Below are 19,036 nucleotides of genomic sequence, written 5' to 3' on the forward strand. Positions count from 1 at the left end.
TTAGCATAATTTTAAAGATTAATAATGTAATGAACCCAAACCCATTGAATTGTATACTTTATATAGATAAATTGTGAGATATATGAGTTAAATCTTAATAAAGCTGTTTTTAGAAGTCCACATTGAAGGGCCCTCTTCTAAATGCCCAAGCAGCGCTCTTCGAAAGTGTCGCAATCGGGACAAGGGAAGACTGAGGAACCATCGCAGATAGGAAGGGACCAAGGAGACCGATGACCGATGACCAAATGCCATGTGGGCTGGTCCTGAAACAGGAAGAGGACAGCAGTGACAAAGCTAGTGACGTCTCAGTAAAGTCTGCAATTTACAGGATTCTGTCAACGTTAACTTCTTCCTTTTCAAAAACCTACCACAGTTATGTAAGATGTTGACATTCGGGAACATTGGGTGACAGGTAGATGGGAACCTTCTGAACTATCTTTACAACTCTTCCGTAAATTTAAAACGATTTCAAGATTAAAGAGGTAAAAAACATAGAAGGAGGAGAGTTAGTCAAAGTCAGAAGATACGACAGCCGAAGGAGAGATCAGATGAGAGAGTTTTGAAGATGCCACGCTGCTGCAGGCTTTGAAGAACGAGGAGGAGGCCACAAGCCAAGGAATCCTGGCAGCCTCTAGAAGCCGGACAAGGCGAGGAAGTGGTTCTCCCCGACAGCTCCGGGAGGAACTCAGCCCTGCCGACACCCAGACCTCCAAACTGTAAGATGTGTTCGTGGTAATTTGTTACAGCAGCAATAGGCACGGGATACCAGAGGCAGGGAGGTGACACTAATGATGACAGCCATGGTGATGTACACTTTGAGTGCTTAGGAAGGGCCCAGCATGTTCTTTAAGTACTTCTTGTATGCTAACTCACTTAATCTTCAAATACTTCTCTGCAGAGGGATAATTATTATTCCCATTTTACAGACAAGGAAAGAAAAGCACAGAGAGGTAAAGTAACATGTCCAAGGCCACACAGCTGGAAGGACAGAGTGGGATTCTCACCCAGGCAGGTGGCAGCTGAGTCTGTGGGTGTAACCACTGCACTCCACTGCCCGGCTTCACCTTGTATGTGAATTCTGACCCCACTTGCTGGGCCCCTTTACTGAAAGGCTTTGGTTTGATTTCACAACCATCCTATGGGGTAGAAGTTCTTGCCATTCTCTATTTTACAGGTGGGGAAACTGAAGCCCAGCAAGGTGGAGCCCCTTGCTCAGGGTCACAAAGCCAGAGTGTGTTCCCAGTGATGCTCCCTCGCTGCTGCGGCCAGAAGGGCCAGGACTCAGTGTGCCCGGCAGAGGGTTCCTGCTCGGCAGCTGCTTGGACCCCCACCCTTCTCCTGCCCCCATCTCCACATTCCCTGGGCTCCCTGATTGGGAATGGCGTCCCCATCAGATGGCCCCACACCCCTGCACGCCAGGGGCTGAGGGACCTCCCGCCCCATTGTTCAGGCCAGGAAGCCATCGCCTCCCTCCTTGGCCAGGGAGGCAGTCTCTGGGGGAAGGTCCTTCCCAGAGAGGCAAGTGCCAGGCAGCAGGCCTTGGCTGGCCCCAGGACAGACATATGCTGGCCCTTTAAGGGCAGGGGGCTGGGTGGTGGCTGCTCTGAACCCAAGGGTCACTTGGTCCCTTCATATCAGAGACCTTTTCAGGGGGTGAACCCAGGGCCAAGGGCAGCTGGAGACAGCAGCTGGGCAGGAGAATCTTGTTTAAGGCATATTCTCCGCCTCCTCTGGCCTCAGTTTCCTCAGCTATGAAATGGGAGAGTGGGGCTGGGGATCTCTGGGCCCCTGGCGTTCTGTGCACCTGTGACCCTGTGGGTGGGTCCTCCCTGTTCATTCATAGTCGTCGAGTGAGCACTTCCTGGGGCGTCCACCCACGCCATTCCAGTGAAGTCTCACAGGGACCCGGAGGGAAGGACCCCATTGTTGTCTGTTTTAGGGGTGAGAGAACTGAGGCACAGGGTGGTTCAGGGATACCCAAGGCCATGCAGCCAGTGAGGGTGAAGCTAGGGGCTGTGCCTAGGATTGGGGGTCCTGGGTGCCCTAGGCCACTGGCCGCCCCACTGTCCTGCAGTCACTGCTCATTCTCCCTTTCTCTCCTAACCCACACAGGACTCAGGGGCAGGAGGTGGCTGGGATTTCCCAGGGGGCTGTGGGAATTCAGTGCGGTCATTGGTACTCCGGTCCCTCCTGCCAGACCAGGCTCCGCACCCCCTCTGGGCTGGACCAGGGCTTGGGAGCCAGCTGCACACCCTCCCTGGGGTCCTGGAGGGCTCCCTGGAGGTGGAGGCATGTCAGCTGAGCAAGAGTAAGCATTAAGCCGGTAAAGGAAGGGGGAGAGGGCATTCTGGGCAGAGGGGCCCCATGTCAAAGAAATAGGAGCTCTCCAACCTGCCCGCTGAGTTCCAGCCCCCAGGCCCACTTTCTCAGTGCTGTTTCTTGGACCTCTGCTGCCCCGGGAACCCTCTGAGCTTCCTCCGGCCACGGCAGGGCAGTCTGTCCACCCGCAGGACCTCCCGCTGCCTGCTGGCTTTCCCGCTGGACTGTCAGCCCGGTGTGGCCAGGAGCCTGGACTCGGGAGCCTGGCTGCCCTGGTTCAGTCCTACTTCTGTCACTTGTATCTCCGTCACCTCAGCAGAGCAACTTCACCTTGTTGTTACTTGTCTCAGGGATACAGTTGTTAATGTCCCTCCAGCCCAGTCGTGAAAGGCCCATGGACTGAATTGATGGCTCAGAAAGGACCAAGGGGCTGAGCCCTGTGTGGCAAGGTGGACAGGTGGGGTCGGGTCTGGGCAAAGGGTTGCCACGGCTGAGCACCGGTCCTCAGGGGCCTTCTGGGAATAGGCCCAGTGTAGCCAGGTCTGCAGAATGTTCCAGAGAAGCCAGAATTCCAGACTCCTGTGAAATCTCCCAATTTTTAAGACAAGGCCAGATGTTAGAAAACAGCTTTGGGCCAAGGAAAACCAAGACCCTGCCCTCAGAGCTGCTAGATGTCACCTTCTGCCTGCCCACCTCTCTCCAGGTGGCATGCAAATGAGATATGACATTCAAATTCAATGGCATGTAAATGAGATCATATGCAAATGAGTACCACAAACGGCATACAACCAAATGCCCAGGTGGGTGAGAATGCGCCTCCCTTTCCTCCTGTCTGCTCCCTCCCTTCACGCCTTGCCAGGGCAGGGAGCCTCCCCTGGTCACTGCAGTACCTCCCGAGCCTAGAGCCCCGCCTGGCACACAGTGGGCTCGCCTTCTCTGTTGGACTGGATGGATGAGTGGTGACAGGGAAGATGACAGGGGATGTAGCTGCGGTACAGAGGAAGGAGCGTGGTCACCTCTGACTGACCAGGTGGCCACGCGCAGTTTACATCAGCTCCGCGCCTCTCTTTACTCATCTGTAGGGCGGGCGCGGCTCGGGCCCTTCGGGAAGCAGCTGGACTGTGTGGCAGGAGCGTACCAACGGGGCTCGCTGACCCAGTAATTCCACTCCAGCCAAGGAGCAATCCCTAAATATGGAAAAAGGAAAGCTTTCTGTGTAATGACACCGACCAAAATATATTATTTATAACTTCGAAAAACTGGAAATAACCGATCAGTCCAACAATAAGGAAATGGCTAAATAAGCCATGGAACTTCCACTTGACAAGGTATTAGGCGGCCAATGAAAGTGAGGCTCAGAGAAGAGGAACAAAACGAGGTCACGGAGAGCGGGAGAGCCAGCAGAGTGCCGCGACAGGCGGCAAGTCGGGAAGGCAGGCTGCCCCGCTTTGTGTTTTCCTTTTCATATACAGTATGACCTCAGCCACGTTTTAAAAAAAGTCCTCAAACAAAAAACTATGGAAGGAAATACATCAAACCTTAACAATGATTGTCTCTGGGTGGTGGGGCTGTGGGTGGTGATTTTTCTTCCTTATTTTGACTTTTCTGCATTTTTCGGATTTTCTTAAGTGAATATGTATTGTTGCTTTTATGGTAAAGACATTAAAAATGAAAAAAAAAAGGAACTCGGGGTGGGGGTGGGGTCGGTGCTGTCTAAGATCTGCCCAGGTGCACGTATGTCTGAGGGATCTGGCATCAGGAAGGTTCTGGGCTTGGAGATGGTGTCAGATGAAGGCCGCCTCTGTGATCCTGGGCACATCTCTTTGGGTGCCTCAGTCGCACGTCCTGCCAGATGGGCCCTGGTCACCTATTTTTTTTTTTTTTTGAGACACAATCTCTCTCTGTTGCCCAGACTGCAGTGCAGTGACATCATCATAGCCCACTGCAGCCTTGAACTCCTAGATTCCAGTGATCCTCCTTCCTCAACCTCCTGAGCAGCTGGGAGTACAGGCACGTGCCACCATACCCAGCTAATTTTTCTATTTGTTTGCAGAGATGAGGTCATGCCATGTTCCTCAGGCTGCTCTTGAACTCCTGGATTCAAGCGAGGCTCCCACCTCAGCCTCCCAAATTGCTAGGATGACAGGCGTGAGCCACTGCACCCAGCCTCGGTCACCTATGTGACAGGGGTACAGCAAGACCAGAGTGAGAACCTGGCTTAAATGGTATCGTTATTAGTTCCTGGGAAGGCTGGTTCTGCTTTCAGACTCCCTCGAAAGATGTCAGAGTTCTTACCAGGGAGTTCCTGGGAGTATTTTTGGCCCTGGAGGTACAGATGTTCCTGACTCATTTTGGAAAGTAGAGCTGGGGTGGTCTCTAGAAACGCTTCATGGTGTTGGGGAGGGGCATGGCCAGGGAGTCAGAGTCTTGGGTTCTGGGGCTGGCTCCTCCACATTGCTGTGTGACCATGAGCAAGTCCCTCACCCTTTCTGGACATCAGCTTCCCCTGTGCGAGACGGGCTCTGGACACAGATCACTGAGATTTTTCTCTGTTTAAATGAGGGCATCTCCCCCAGGCCCTTAGGGGCAGGCACTCAGGAGTCTGAGAGGCAGCCCCTTACCCGCTGGGGACCCCGGAACATCCACTCCCAGCCACCATTCCCCGATGAGATGTGTGTGTGGGGGGGGGGAGTGTTTCCCAGGGGTTCTCTGGAAGCTCAGTTCCCCATGATGGGACCACCCTGTTTCCCTTAGGTCTCTCTGTCACCCCTCGGAGGGTGCTGTGGGGCGAGGATGTGGGCTGCCTCGAGGCAGGCGCTGTGTCCAGGAAAAGGGCGCCATGGAGGCACAGGCTGCACGCCCATTCCCAGCCTGGGTGGGCAGGGAACCAGGGGCTCTGGCCGCCCCTGTCCTTAGTGCCATGAGGAACCTCAGAATCTCAGTCTCCAGCACTCCCAGCCCCCCATTCTGACGCCCTCAGATGTGTGCACACAAACATGCTGGATCCCTGCACATACAGACCAAGGACCCAGGTCTAGTCACAGTTCATGCATGTGGCTGCTGTCCATCTCTGTGAATCTTCAGGACGATCCCGTGAGGCAGGCACCGACGTCTTCAGCATTTACAGATGGGGAAACAGGGGCCCAGAGAGGTTAAGAAACTCACCCAAGCTCACACAGCTAGCAAGGGGGCAGAGCCAGGATTTGAACCCAGACTGTCTGGCTCAAGTCCACACTTGTGACTTGTGCTTTGAGGACACTTAGATTCTTCCAGCTGCTGCTTTAGCACATGAGAAGCTAAGCATAGATCAGTTGCTTCCAAAGGTTACACCACAGATTGGGCAGAGCCAGTCCTGCTCCTGCTCCAGACTCCTGAATTTGGGAATGGGCTTTTTGTGTATGAACATGAATGGGTTTATCTGTCAGAGCCATTGCTGGCTTTTGAGCCCAACACAGGGTCCAGTTCACAGGCCAGTGGATAATAGGCCATTTGGACCCAAATAACTTCCCTACTTATCCACCCACCCAGCCACCCATCCATCTACCCATCCACCCATCCATCCATTGATCCACCCACCCATCCATCCACCCACCCATCCATCCATCCACCTACCCACCCACCCACCCACCCATCCATCCATCCACCCACCCACCCATCCATCCATCCACCCACCCACCCATCCATCCACCCAGCCATTCACCCATCCACCCACCCACCCGCCCACCATCCACCCACCCATCCACCCACCCACCCATCCACCCACCCATCCACACATCCATCCACCCACCCAACAACCCTTCCATCCATCCATACATCCACTATGATCCCTCTTGATGCCAAGCCCTGTGCCAGGCCCTGGGTAGAGATGAAGACTTGTTTTCTACTCATAACCCAGGGACTTCCAAGGTTATGGAGGTGACAGCTGGGATTTGGTCAGATGGAGGAGGGTGGAAAGGGTGTTCCAGGCCTAGGGATGTCTGATGTATTTGGGGAACCCCCATGGCTTCTGGGAGGGCTGGGGAATGGAAAGGGGAGGAGGTTTTGAGGGTCTAGTCCTGCTGGGGGCCAGTGGTGGGTGAGGGGAGGGAGCAGCTGCTGGGTCCACTGCCACCTCTGGAGGTTCCCGGCTCACCCTGGGGGGCAGTCAAGGGAGGGGAGATGCAGTCTAGGAAAGGGTGTGGTCCCTGCCTTCCTGGGTCGCAGCTGCAAGGGGAAGTGAGTGCTGGGGGCTGGGACTGAGCAGGACTGAGGTCACAAGTTCTGGGGGGGTAGGGCAGTACTCCAGCAAGTCCCTCAGGGGCAGGGAGGGGAGCAGGCAGGGGCCCAGCGCGATTCCTCTGGCCACATCTGTGCCTCCTCACTCCCTTCCCCGCTGGTCTCAGGCCGCTTCTCCAATGTGGCAAACTCTTCCCACGTCTGTGCACGCTGTTCCCTCTGCCTGATGGTTCTGTCACCATTCGCTCCCCAGATGTCACCTCCCAGACACCCTGCGCACCGCCCTCTCCCCACCCAGCATTCTCCAACCCCTGACACCACCTGCCACTCCAGCGCCCGTTTGCTCACTTGCTCATTATCTGTTCCCCCTCTCAGGATATAAGCTTGGTCTGTCTTGTTCACCACCGACTCCCCGGCTCCAAGCACAGTGCCTGGCACACAGTGGGCCCTCGACACCATGGCGCTGAGCACTCACCGTGTGCCAGGCACTGCCCTAACCCTCAATGCAACCCCATGGGCACGGGGTTAAGGGCCTGCAGCTTAATCAGTCTCGGGACCTTCTAAGGAATGGGATGGGTGGGGAACCTTGGAGAGGCATTTGGGTGAGGGGTGCTGCCCCTGTCTCTGGCGTGGATGGGCAGATTATCTCCATGTAAAATATGAGGAAACTGAGGCACAGAGAGGTTAAGTAACTTGTCCTCTTGGCTTGCAAGTGGCAGCTCTGGGATTTGAACCCAGGAGGTCTGTGTTTAAACTCCAGAAGGTTTGACACTATGAAGTTTTACTCAATATTTGTTTAGTACCTGAATGACGGGTTAGCCTTTGACAAGTGACTCACCCTTTCCAAGCCTCAATTTCCTCATCTGAAGCATGGGACAGGCACCTCGCAAGGGCAGGACAGCAACCCATTTTGAGAGACTCAATGTCCCTTCTCTTCCCGCTCACCCATCGGGTGCTACAGTCCAAATGTCTCCTCCAGCTCGTGTTGAAACTTAATCCCCAGGTGGCAGCGTGGAGAGGCAGGGCCTGTGGAGGCGAGTGGGTTAACGTATTCATGGATAATGGGTTAATGGGCTACCTCAGGAGGGGAACTGGTGGCTTCAGAAGAAGAGGAAGAGAGCCGTGAGCTAGCACATTAGCCACTCGCCATGTGATTCCTGTGCTGACTTGGGACTCTGCAGAGAGTCCCCCCCTGCAAGAGGGCCCCCACCAGATGTGGTCCCCTTGACCTTGGACTTCCCTCCAGAACTGTAAGAAATAAATTCCTTTTCTTTATAAATTACCTGGTTTCAGGTATTCTGCTATAGGCAACCGAGAACAGGCTGAGACCTGGGGTTTCAGTGGGGTGGGAAGGTTCTGGTGTCATTCATTTGTTCAACACACATCTGAAGCTCTTCTATGCGCCAGGCCCTGCTCTGCGCACTGAGGATAAAGCAGTAGAGACCATCTCTGCTGGCGAAAAGCTCAGGGAATAAAGGAAAGAAGGCGGGCAGCCCGCAGCCAGCACCAGGAGCGGGTGGGACAGCCATGGAGAAAATGGAACAGGGGAGGGCTTGAGGGTCACTGGCAGGTGACATTTGAGCTGAGAGCAGAAGGCTGAGGAGCAGACACCTGGGGGAAAAGACATCCTGGGGCAGTGGCTCTGAGGAAGGGGTGTGCCCATGAATTTGGGGAACAGCTGAGAGGCCCCAGGGGCTGAAGCAGAGCCAGTGAGGGGAGAGTGGGGGGAGCTGAGGTCAGGAGGTCGTGGGGGCAGGTCGTGTGGAGGGCTCTGAGCAGGGTTGGCTCTGCCCCGCAATCTGGCTGCTGTGCGGGGTCAGACTGCAGGGCAGAGGGCAGAGGGCAGAAGGCGGGAGGCCAGGCAGGAAGCTCCTGCAGCCGTCCGGGCAGGAGCCGATGGTGGCCTGGGTTTGGGTGGCAGGTGGGGATGTGAGAAGCGGTCGGCTTCTGGATTAATCTGAACATCTGTCCAACAGGTTGTGCAATGAGCCATGATGCTAATTAGCTACTGCTATATAACAAAGCAACGCCAAATTTAGTAACTTCAAACAACAAGAATCATTTGATCATTTCTCAGGAATTTGGGAAGGGCTTGGCTGGGTGGGCTGGCTTGGGGTCTCCACGCAGTTGCAGTTGTAGTTGGCGGCTGGAGTGGGGACGGTGGGCGCTGGCCGGGCCTCTCTCTCCTCCCCTCGTACTCTCAGGGTCCCCCACTGGGTCTGCATGTGTGGGCTGGTTGAGCTTCCTCACAGCATGGCCACTTGGGCTCCAGATCGACTCTCCCAAGAAAACCAAGCAGCGGCTACATTGCTTTGATGACCCAGCCTCAGAAGCCACCAGAGCATTGCTTCTTCAAGTCTACCCAGATTCAGGGAGAGGGAACGCAGACCCCACTTGTCCACGGGAGGAACCTCTGAGTTGCATTGTAAGAGCCTGTGGGATGAAAGATACGCTGTGGCCCCTCACTCCCAGGCCCCTGCCTCGCAGGGCCCACGAGGCAGCAGAGGGGTCTCTGCAGAAGCAGCTGTGAGCGCATCACTCTCCTGCCCACGAGGGACCCTAAGAAAGGCCACATTACCGCACCAGAAGGCAGGGCAGTGGCTGCCAGGGGCCAGAGGGCAGGAGGGGAATTGACTAGAAAGGGGCAAGAGGGTGATGAAATGTTCTACGTTCTTATTGAGGTGGTAGTGACATTGGCGAGTTTTATTATGTGGAAATGACACCTCAGTATCCCTGACAACAGCAACAGAACCTTCCTGGGCTCCTCACGCATTCAAACGCTCTAGGCACCGGGCACACTGCGGACAGGACAGACAGGACCCCGCCCTCACGGGGTGGGGGAGACGGCCGAGAAAATGGTCACACAGGACATTACAGCAGGGATGCCAAGGACGCCAAGGGACAGTTAAGCAGCCTCCCTTTTGAGGCCTGGGAGGGGCCAGGCTCCGGGAGAGAGGGCGCCTTGGTGACCTGTGCTCCCCATCCCAGCAGGAGACCCAAAGACATACCCCAGGCTCCCGCCTCAAGGGCAGGGTGAGGGGACAAACATTTCAGGTCCTACGTGTGCCCCCTGTACACTGTCACAAGGCTGGCAGCACGCACATGCCCAGGCCTGGGCACACATCCTCGCTCAGACACTGGTGCACACACACTTGGACTCTGGCCCGTGTGCAAATCCACAGCCCAAATTTGGTGCGTGTCCTCTTTCGTGTACATACAATGGCTTCCATGCTCTCTGGGAGTATGTCTGGGAACAGACACACACAGCCTGGTGCGCGCACACACACACACACACACACACACACACACTTGTGCACATGGTAAGAGCTAATGTTTATTGAGCACTTACTCTTTACATGTTTTATCTCAATCTTCCCAATAGCCCTATGAGGCAGGTACTGTCATTAGCCCATTTTACAAATGAGGAAATGGAGGCACTGGGTGGGTGGTAGTTACCTCTCCCAAAGTCTGGGACTGAGCGTAGCAGAGACGGGACAGGAAACCGGGATTTCTGGCCCTGGGTGCTGGTGCTTGTGACTCTCCATAGAGACCACCAGGTGTTGGGGACCCCCTCTTCCAGGGTCTCCCGCCCACTCGGAAACCTTGTGCCCCACGTGCACACAGCACCTTACAGCTTACAGAGCCTGAGGGAGTCGGGTGGGTTCCGTGTGCCCGAGGGAAGATGGGGAAAGAATGGTTGTGGGTCTTGCTCACGGTCGCATAGGGGTTGATGGCAGAACCCAGACTAGATTCTGCTCTCTGATTGCTGGTCCGTTGCTCTGGCCCTGCTCTTGGAGAGAGAGTGTGGCCTCAGGTGACCGCCAGGTGCAGTGGTCAGCATGGGCACTGGACAGGGCAGGGAGCCTTCCCAGGAGGCAGAAGGTCCAGCCTGGCCTTGGAGGGGCTGAGAGGGGCTGAGCCACCCCTCCAAGGGGCCAGATGTCCTGCTTCCCACCAGCTGCTCTTGAGACCACCCCTCTGCGGGCCTGAAACAGCAGGTGTGTCTGAGCTGCGCCCGTCTGATGGGGGCGGCCTGTCCCAGCCAGGGGACAGGGACTACTGAGGATTCTAGAATCCGGACCCCCTGTGGGGGAGAAGGGCTGAGGCTGGGGGCGAGAGGAACCTGAGCAGGCTCCTGCCTCTGTCAAGGGGAGGGCAGAGCTCTTGGCACCTGTCCGGGGGCGAGGAATGCTGGCCCAGGAAGTGCTGCTCCCCTCCCATGCCCGCTCCGTCCTCTGCTCCGAGGAGAGGCAGTGCGTGGCCAGGCATTGTTTGAAGGTTTAAAAATAAAGCCTTCTTGGCCTGGGCCCCACTGGCAGAGGGGAGGGGGCAGCTCTCGCCCAGGTCTGAAGGACATCTGGCTGGAAAGGGAGGTCCCACCCAGCAGCACAGCTGGGAGTGTGGGGGTCCCCAGAGCATCGCCGTACCCCAGCTTCTGCAGAGAGAGGTGCAGTCGGGCACGTCTGGGTGCTGGGACCTTCCCCTCACTCCAGCTGTCCAAGGCTGCCCCTCCCCACACCAGAAGCTTCCAACAACCCCAGGGCCGGTGGGGGGACACCAGCTTCCCCCAGGTCCTCTTTCACCCACCAGCCGATAACCTAAAAATAATGGCTATGTCCCAACTACCCCAGTGGGATAGGCACTGTTGCTATTACCATTAGACAAATGAGGAAACCAAGGCTCAGAGAGGTTTAGTAACTTGCCCAAGACCACACAGCTGGCCAGTGGAGGGGCCATGGCTCAAACAGGGGTCTGACGCCTGAGCCAGGATCCTAACCACACACCCCTCTGCCCCTCAGCACCCCAATGTTCCACCTTCCCTGGGCTCCATTCTGGGCCTTCCCTCTGGCCAGCAGAGGAGAGAAGCTTTCTACTTCCCCTAAGTGGCCAGGGGAGGGGACACCAAGCAGGTGAAGGAGGGAAGCAACAGAGAAGGAGCGCTGGAGTGTACTAGGGCCTGGAGTGACAGGTCAGTGTGACCTGTCAATTCTCATGACAAGTGCTTGCTGCAGAGGTGTGGTCTTCATTTTGCAGGTGAGGAAACAGAGGCCCCAAAAGGCAGTCACTGTTGTGATGGGATTTGAACCCAAATCAGCTTTGGTCCAAAGCCTTCTCCTCACACGGTGTCTGAAGGGTTAATAGGAATCCGCAAGGCAGAACACTCCCTCCTCCCCTACCAGGGCTCAAGTGTGAACCAGGAGGCACTAAAGGGTGGGCTGGGGGCACTGCTGCTAGGGTGCCAGTCCCCCACCCCTGGAAGGATGGTGAGCAGAGAGGCCAGTAGTCCAGGGAGCCCAGCGCAGCTCCCACACGGGGACATGCCCCACCGACTCGGCAGGCAGGCCCTGTCCTCCCCGGTGGCACACGGCAGCCAGCCTCCCCATTCCAGACAAGATCCGGTGATCCCCCGTCCACCCCCAGGCCTCTGCTGAGGCTGGCACGCTGGTGCTGGCACCGGAAAGCGACATTCCAGAGCCCCCCCCAGCTCCCTGCCAACCCTGGATTCTTGGCAGAGCAGGAGAGCAGGGGCTTCTGGGAGATGCTCAGGGCAGGGGTGTGGGGAACAGGTTGCGGCTGGGGAGGATTGTGGGTGGGACCAGAGCGGGCACACCTGTGCGCAGGATGTGGACGGGGCCAGGCAGGAGACAGGGCTGACCCTGCTCCCCGACTGGGCATCTCTGGGCTGCCTCACTCCCTCCCCAACAGGAGCCTGGACGGGGTGACAGCACAGCCTTCTGGCTCGAGGGGGCTGTGCCAGGACAGTGTCTCAGACCTAGTGCTCTGTAAAGGACCTCTTACCACCTCCTGGCAAAGGTTTTCCAGGGAGAGCTCTGACTTGCTGTGTGACCTTGGGGAAGACACATGCCTTCTCTGGGCCTCAGAGACTTACTTGTGAAAGGGCTGAAACAGGTAAATCCTGAAGGTGCCTCTATCAAATGATTTAGGACGCTCAGTTTTTATTATCCCAAGATGCTGTGACTCTAGCCTCCTCCCTGGCCTCCCCGGTCCCATCTCCACACAGCGGCAACAGATCCCTTTAAAACTGTGAATCAGGTGCTGGCTTCTTCCTGGCTGGCCCCTGCTCACCCCCGACCCCACACCGATCCGCCCCCTCCCTCTAGCGTCTGCCCCTCCCCACTAGCTGCTTCTCCCCTGGGGCGGCTGTACTGGCCTCTGCTCTGGCCCCACCCAGATCTTCGAATAGTTCTTTCTGGTCATCCAAGACTCAGCTCAAATGTCACCCTGCAGAGAGGCCTTCCCTGACCCCTTCCTTAAACCTGTGCCGCCCACCCGCATTTTGCAAACGCATTTCTCCGATTTATGTCCTTTGTAACAGTTTCTCACGGCTGGATTTGTCTCATTCATTCATTGTTTACTTGTGAATTGTCCTTCCTCCCTCTGGACTGTCAGCTCTGGAGGGCAGGATGAGTCTCTGGTTCACTGCTCCTCCAGGACAGGCTCTCTCAGCAAGTCCTTTTGAACGAATGACTATGACACTTCGTGTGCTTTGGACAGGCCCAAGCGCCTGGTTCTTCAGTTTGCACCTCCCTCCGGGGCCTCCCCCGCCCCAGGCTGGAGGCAAAGTCCCTGGGTTCTCAGCTCTGGGCCAGGGTGGCTGGAGAGGGCCCAGCCTCGTGGCCAAGCAGCCCAGGGCCTGGCAGGGCAGGTCGGGAAGGAGGGAAGACCCATGACCCCTGGTCCCCAAGGGGCCCCGTTCCCCAAGAGCAGGAGAGCAGCCTAGGACCTGGAAACCCCCTGGGTCTGGCCGCTGGGGCAGGCGGTTCCGGGGTGACCTCATCGCCTTGAAAGGAGGGCAGCAGGGGCAGGAAACGGAGGACGCATCAGAGGAACTAAATTTAGAGCGTTTGATTCAGCCAGGGCAGGACAATATTCCTGGAGTCCCCATTGTTTGTGAGGGGCCAGAGGGCAGGCTGCCCATTCAATGGCTGGGTCCGAGCCATGCCAAGCTGTCTGGGCATGCAGGGATGGGGGCAGGGGGTGGGATGGACCCCCATCCTGCTGGAGGAAAAGCCCGGCCAAGGGGCAGGGCAGACAGGTAGGGTACGGGCTCTGGGGGCGCTGCCCTTTGGATAAGGCCAACGGTGAGAAGGGGGTGCCTCGCAGATGAGGAGGGGGCTCTGGTGGTGCTGACAACAGCCCCAGCTGTGCGACCTCACGACAGCCACAACAGCCCGGATGGCCACCTGCCCTGCCACTGCCGTAGGCTGGGGCCTGAGGCTCGGGCCTGGGAACTGAGCTGCCACCGGCCCCACGGACACGCTAGTGCCAGGACCCCCAGCCTGGGCCGGCAGCACCAGCTGTGCCCCCAGCTCCATGGGCCCCTACCCCACACATAGCCCTATGTCCCTGCCAGGCCTGGCAGCTACAGGTGGACAGGAGAGGGTAGCTTGGCCTGCGAGGGCTCCAGAACCCATCGCCATGGCAACCTAGGGTCCAGGCCGTGCTGTCCTGGAGATGAGCCTGAAGCCAAGGACGCGGGTGAGGAGGCAGGGCCTGGGGCTGGCCTCTGCTCCCCCCGCCACCCCCCAACCCCACCCCACACCGCCTGCCAGGGCCCGGGACAGGCCCGTGGCCCAGCCTAGCTGACTGCGCTGATCACACTGGCTCAGCCAGAGGCACTTGATGGTGTCCTGTTTCCGTGCCCACACCTCATGCCACACCGTGGCCGGGCAGCCAAAAGAGGGTGGGGGTTGTCCTCGATTCAGGGCCACCCTAGTGGGTGAAGGCTCAGTGGGCCAAGTGTCCAATCCCCCTCCTCCCATCCTGCACGTCCCATAGAGGCCCAGGGACCCCTTGGGCCACCTGCCCTGGAAATGGGGGAAGGGGACCAGCCGTTCCAACGGGCTTGCTTGTCCACCAACATGAGACGGGCACAGGGAGAGGACCAGCCACACTCGGGGCTTGGCCCCAACTCCTTCCCTCTCCCGAGCTCCAGAAGGGCGTGGGAAATGGGGCCGGCCCCCGTCACGCCCCAGCTGAGTGGACCAAGGGTCTGAGCTGAGAAGAGGCTGGTCTGAGACAGCAGCTTCGCCTGTCAGCTGGGCCCTGCCCGCCGCGGGTCCCCGGGCACCTCACCGCCCCTCTCCACAGCCCACTGCCCTGCCGGGGCGGCGGCCCAGGGCTGCTCGCTGCTCCTTCTGATTTCACACCGTGACTCATGTTATCATGTTCTCAGGGGCTGAGTAACCACCTGAGTTATTTATACCCTGGCTTAGCAGGCTTCCTTCCCTCCCCGCACTCGGGCAGGGAGGACGAGGGGGGTGGGGAGGAACCTGGGGGGATGTGGACTGGAAGGAGGCAGCTGAGCACCCCCACATCCCCTCCCCTGGGGTACCACCCCCGTAAAGCACCCAAAAATAACTGTGCCTGTCCCAGCACAACAGGATGGGCCTGGATCTATGGCATCGATACATAGGTATTGTGATGGTTTGGGGAGGGGGGAATTCCTTTCCCGAGCGAGTCACCCGTCTGGAAAAATAAAGAAGGAAAAAGCTGAAAAATTTTCCTTCCATCAAAACAGGAAGGAGCTGGGGAGGGAGGATGGACGGGCGATGAGGCATGGGGGCTGAGATGAGTCCTCCACCCCGGTGGTCTTCGGGGCGGGTGGGGGGGGAAGCCCCGGCGCCAGTCCAGGGGCCTGGCCTGCTTGGCTGGGGCTGGCGCCCTGTGTGTCTCCGCGTGGGCCATCGCTGGCTGCTTGGGGTGTCTTCGTCCTGCCCTCCTCCCAGGCCGGTGTTCGTGGCGTACGCCCATGACGCCCACGCGCACACAGACCGGCGCTTTCCCCAGTCCCCACTCACACCCCCATCACGCAGGTACACCCCGTCCCCACACACCCCCACCAGACCCCACACGGGAAACCTCTCGCTTACACCGGTGGGGGCCTGTCATTCTTCCCTCCCTTGAGCACCTCCTGGGAGCCCAGTGGCTCCACCTCTAACCAACAGGTGATCTTAGGGAAGTCACTTTCCCCCTCTGAGCCTCGGTTTTCTCACCGCTCCCATGCTGCTCCAAGGCAGATGCGGGACTGAATGAGGCGCCTAACCCCGTCCCTCACCCAAGGGAGGGGAATTGTAGCGGCAGCTGCCGTTTACCAAGCGCCCCCTATGTGCTAAGCACCTCCATTCGTTTGCTAGATTGACCCGTCCCCAAATGTGGTAGGCTGCAGAGTCACCCAGGCCACACGGCCGGGACTCGATGAGCACTGCTGTCATCCAAGGAAGAAGGAAGGAGGTCCCGCAGAGCCCCACAGAAGAGGGGTGGCGGAGGGAGGCCCATCTTACCTAGGCCTCTGGCTCGGAGGGAGGCCCATCTTACCTAGGCCTCTGGCTCCCACCTGGAACCATCGATGACACGTGCCCTGGAGGCTGGGGGCGCATCTGTACCAGGAGCATTAGGCCTGAGACGATTAGTCACTCCCGCTGGGTTACCCTGTTTGCTTACGGACTTATGTAACCACTGCCCGAGGGTGTTTGTACAGTTGTCTCCATCCTTCTGTCTGTCTGCCCGCCTGCCTGCCCCGGCCTGTAAGCCCCCCAGGGCAGGGGGCTCCAGCGAGGTGAGCTGGCAGCGCAATGCCCAATTCCTTGTGAGGAAACCCCGGGGACACCGTGCGTGTCTGCACATACTCCCCACAATCACTGTGTCTGGGCCACCATTCTACAGCTGAGAACACTGAGGCTGGAGCTTTGCTCCTCCAAGCCCAGGACTCGGTTTTCTTGTCTGTAAAATGGGGGTAATGTATTTTCCTCTCCCTGAATCTCTGGGTGATATGGGGGTTGATGTGTTAGTTTGAGCCATATTAAATCATGATGCTTCACTTTTTAAAAAATACTTTATTGTTTTAGAGCAGTTTTGGGTTTGTAGCAAAAGTGAGAGGAAGGTATGGAGTTATCCCATAAGAATCTGCAGGTGAGGGTGGGGCCCAGGTGAACCCGGCAGTTGTGTCTTCAGATCTTTGTCCGTCTGGCAGACGGGCGTGGAGGTCCAGGGCAGTGACACTGGTACCAAGCTGCAAATCTGTCCTCAGTCACCCCTGACCTTGGCAAAGCTGGTCTGGACCTTGGTTTCCCTGTCTGTAAAATGGGGTTGGCAATGGCTTCCCTCTGGGAGGGATGCCGTGCAGCTCCAATGAGTTATTACTCCTCAGGGGCTTGGAGCCAGCTGCCCGACACGCTGTGAGTGCCACCCGGCATTTGCTCTTATGAATATTGATTAACAAATTTGTGACTTTTACACCGTGGCTGGCTTCCCGTTCTTTCTACAGGCCCACCACGCTCCCTGCAGTTACAAGCAGTCTCCTCTGGCAAGCTGGTACCCCCACGAGGGGCTGCCTGCTGCCTGCCTGCCCCGCTCTCCCTTCCGCCCCATCCCTCCCAGAATCCCAAGGCAAACCCTTAGAATGTGGCTGAAAGGACACCCCGACTTGGAAAGGGCTGGCTAACCCACGTCTAGTCCACAGTTTCCCACCTAGGGGCAGCAAATGGCCTCTGGCCCTGCGGTGGCGGGCGGGTCCTGGGTACCCCCAACTCCCTGGGCCTACCGCCTCCAGCCCTGCAGCCTCCTCCATCTCGCCTGTATAGTTCTCTGTACACATCATGACGTGAAGAAGCCTGGGCAGCTCCGATCCTGGCCACACAGGGAGGCATCATGTGACAGGGAGGTGCCAAAAGCGTGGGCTTGGATATCACAGTCTTGGATCGAATCCTGGCACTGCCACTTCCTTGCTGGGTGATGCTGGCGTACCTCTCTAAGCCTCAGTCTCTGCTTCCCCCAGGGATGAACACCAGAGCACCAGCCCTCTGGGAGGGGAGGGCTCTGCCAGCCTCCCTTTCCTCGCTGGGAAAATGGTAGTCATTGTCCTCCCTGTGGGGGCTGTCGGCTCAGGGCAGTGTTTGGCCCAGGGCAAGTGCCCTGTAAGGAGCTGGTGGCATCAGCGCACTGGAGGCCCAGCAGGTGAGCAGCAACAGCGCAGTGAGGATGGGATGCGCCTTCTCGTGGGAAAGGTGGGGGGTGGCCCAGCACAAGGCCCGGGTGGGGTCACCTTCCAGCCTGTCTGGCCCAGCTCCCGTCACCCCAGGAGGGCTTCGCTCCAATTCCAGCTGGCTTCCAGGGCAGGTAGGTCCGAGCTGCCCGTCCAAACATCCTCTTCCTCGTCTGGAGCCTGGAGAAGCTAAAAATGCCTCGCTCAGCCCCAGGAAAACAAACACTGCGCTTCCCTCGCCTTTGTATACAGGACAAGAACCAAGGCCGCAGGGTGGGCTCCTCCAGGCTGGCTTAGGCCTGGGGGTCTGTCTGTCTTCCTGGGGTCTCCTCTCCTGCCTCCCTGGTACTCATAGCTGCAGTGGCCAGAGCCTCGTCAGGGTGGGGGTTCCATGGGAGGCCAACCCCTTCCCCCTCCAGGTGAAGTCCCGCAGCCCTTCCCAGCCGTAGGCCTCTCCCCTGGCTCTGGAGCGCAGAGGCAGGTTCGTGTGTGAGTGTGCATGTGCGTGTGTGTGTGTGCACTGCGTGAGCAATAACGACCATGGCGACCAACGTTTGTGGAGTGCTCACTCCATGCCTCAACAGTCCGGATATATTAACTCACTTAACCCAGTGAGACGGCTACTATTATTACCCACATTTTGCCAATGAGGAAACTGAGGCTCAGAGAGGTTAAGTAATTTGCTCAAGGTCACAGAGCTAGCAAATGGTACAGCAGGGCTTTGAACCCAGGTAGTCTTTGATGGGAAGCCTAGCCCCTTGCCTTCTCTGAGCCTCATTTTCCTCATCTGCACAATGAGCACACGCGATGGTAACACCTTCCTCCCTGGGAAGGTGCTGTGAGGGCAAAGCAGGGCAAAGAAGGATAGCCAGAGACCCTGGAAACAGGGGTGGGGGCTGGGACAGCCGGGGTCTGGAGGAGTTGATCGAGGCCATGTGGAATGGGGTAGGGTGTGGGCATTGCCATTGTACAGCCCACGGCTAAAGTCTCAGACCACTTGTCGCATGGCCTAAGACTGTCCCCAGCTGGGAGCCCCACTTCCTCCTCCATCAAGCAGGGGGAAGCAAACCTGCCTGCCACAGGTGTTGCCGACGCCCTCCTGGCAGAGTGGAGGTCCCCAGGCCACGCGATTCCTACCCTTCTAGACTTGAGGGCATGACGCTGCCCCTGGGATTGAATCCAACCCCTTCCTTGGTATTTCCTCGCCCAGCCAGGGTCCTGGGCCGCCACCCCTGGGGTGTAAGATGCTTGTAATGGATGAGGGCTCAGATAGTGCCAGAACACTCAGTCTAAAAAGCCTCTGGCCTTGAGCAGCCCTGCCCCAGCACCTAGCTGAGGGCTATGACCTGTCACAGGTGTGAGAGATGGAGAGTTATAGGGGTGTGGCCTCCACAGCAGGGGCAGCAACCCATTTCTAGCCCTATTGGAGAAGCTGATTCTTCAGTGGCCCTAATATGGAAGATGGGCTGGGCCCTCCTGGTTCTGATACCTTGGGAC

The sequence above is a fragment of the Lemur catta genome, chromosome 6, assembly GCF_020740605.2.
Source record: "Lemur catta isolate mLemCat1 chromosome 6, mLemCat1.pri, whole genome shotgun sequence".
Lineage (NCBI taxonomy): Eukaryota > Metazoa > Chordata > Mammalia > Primates > Lemuridae > Lemur > Lemur catta.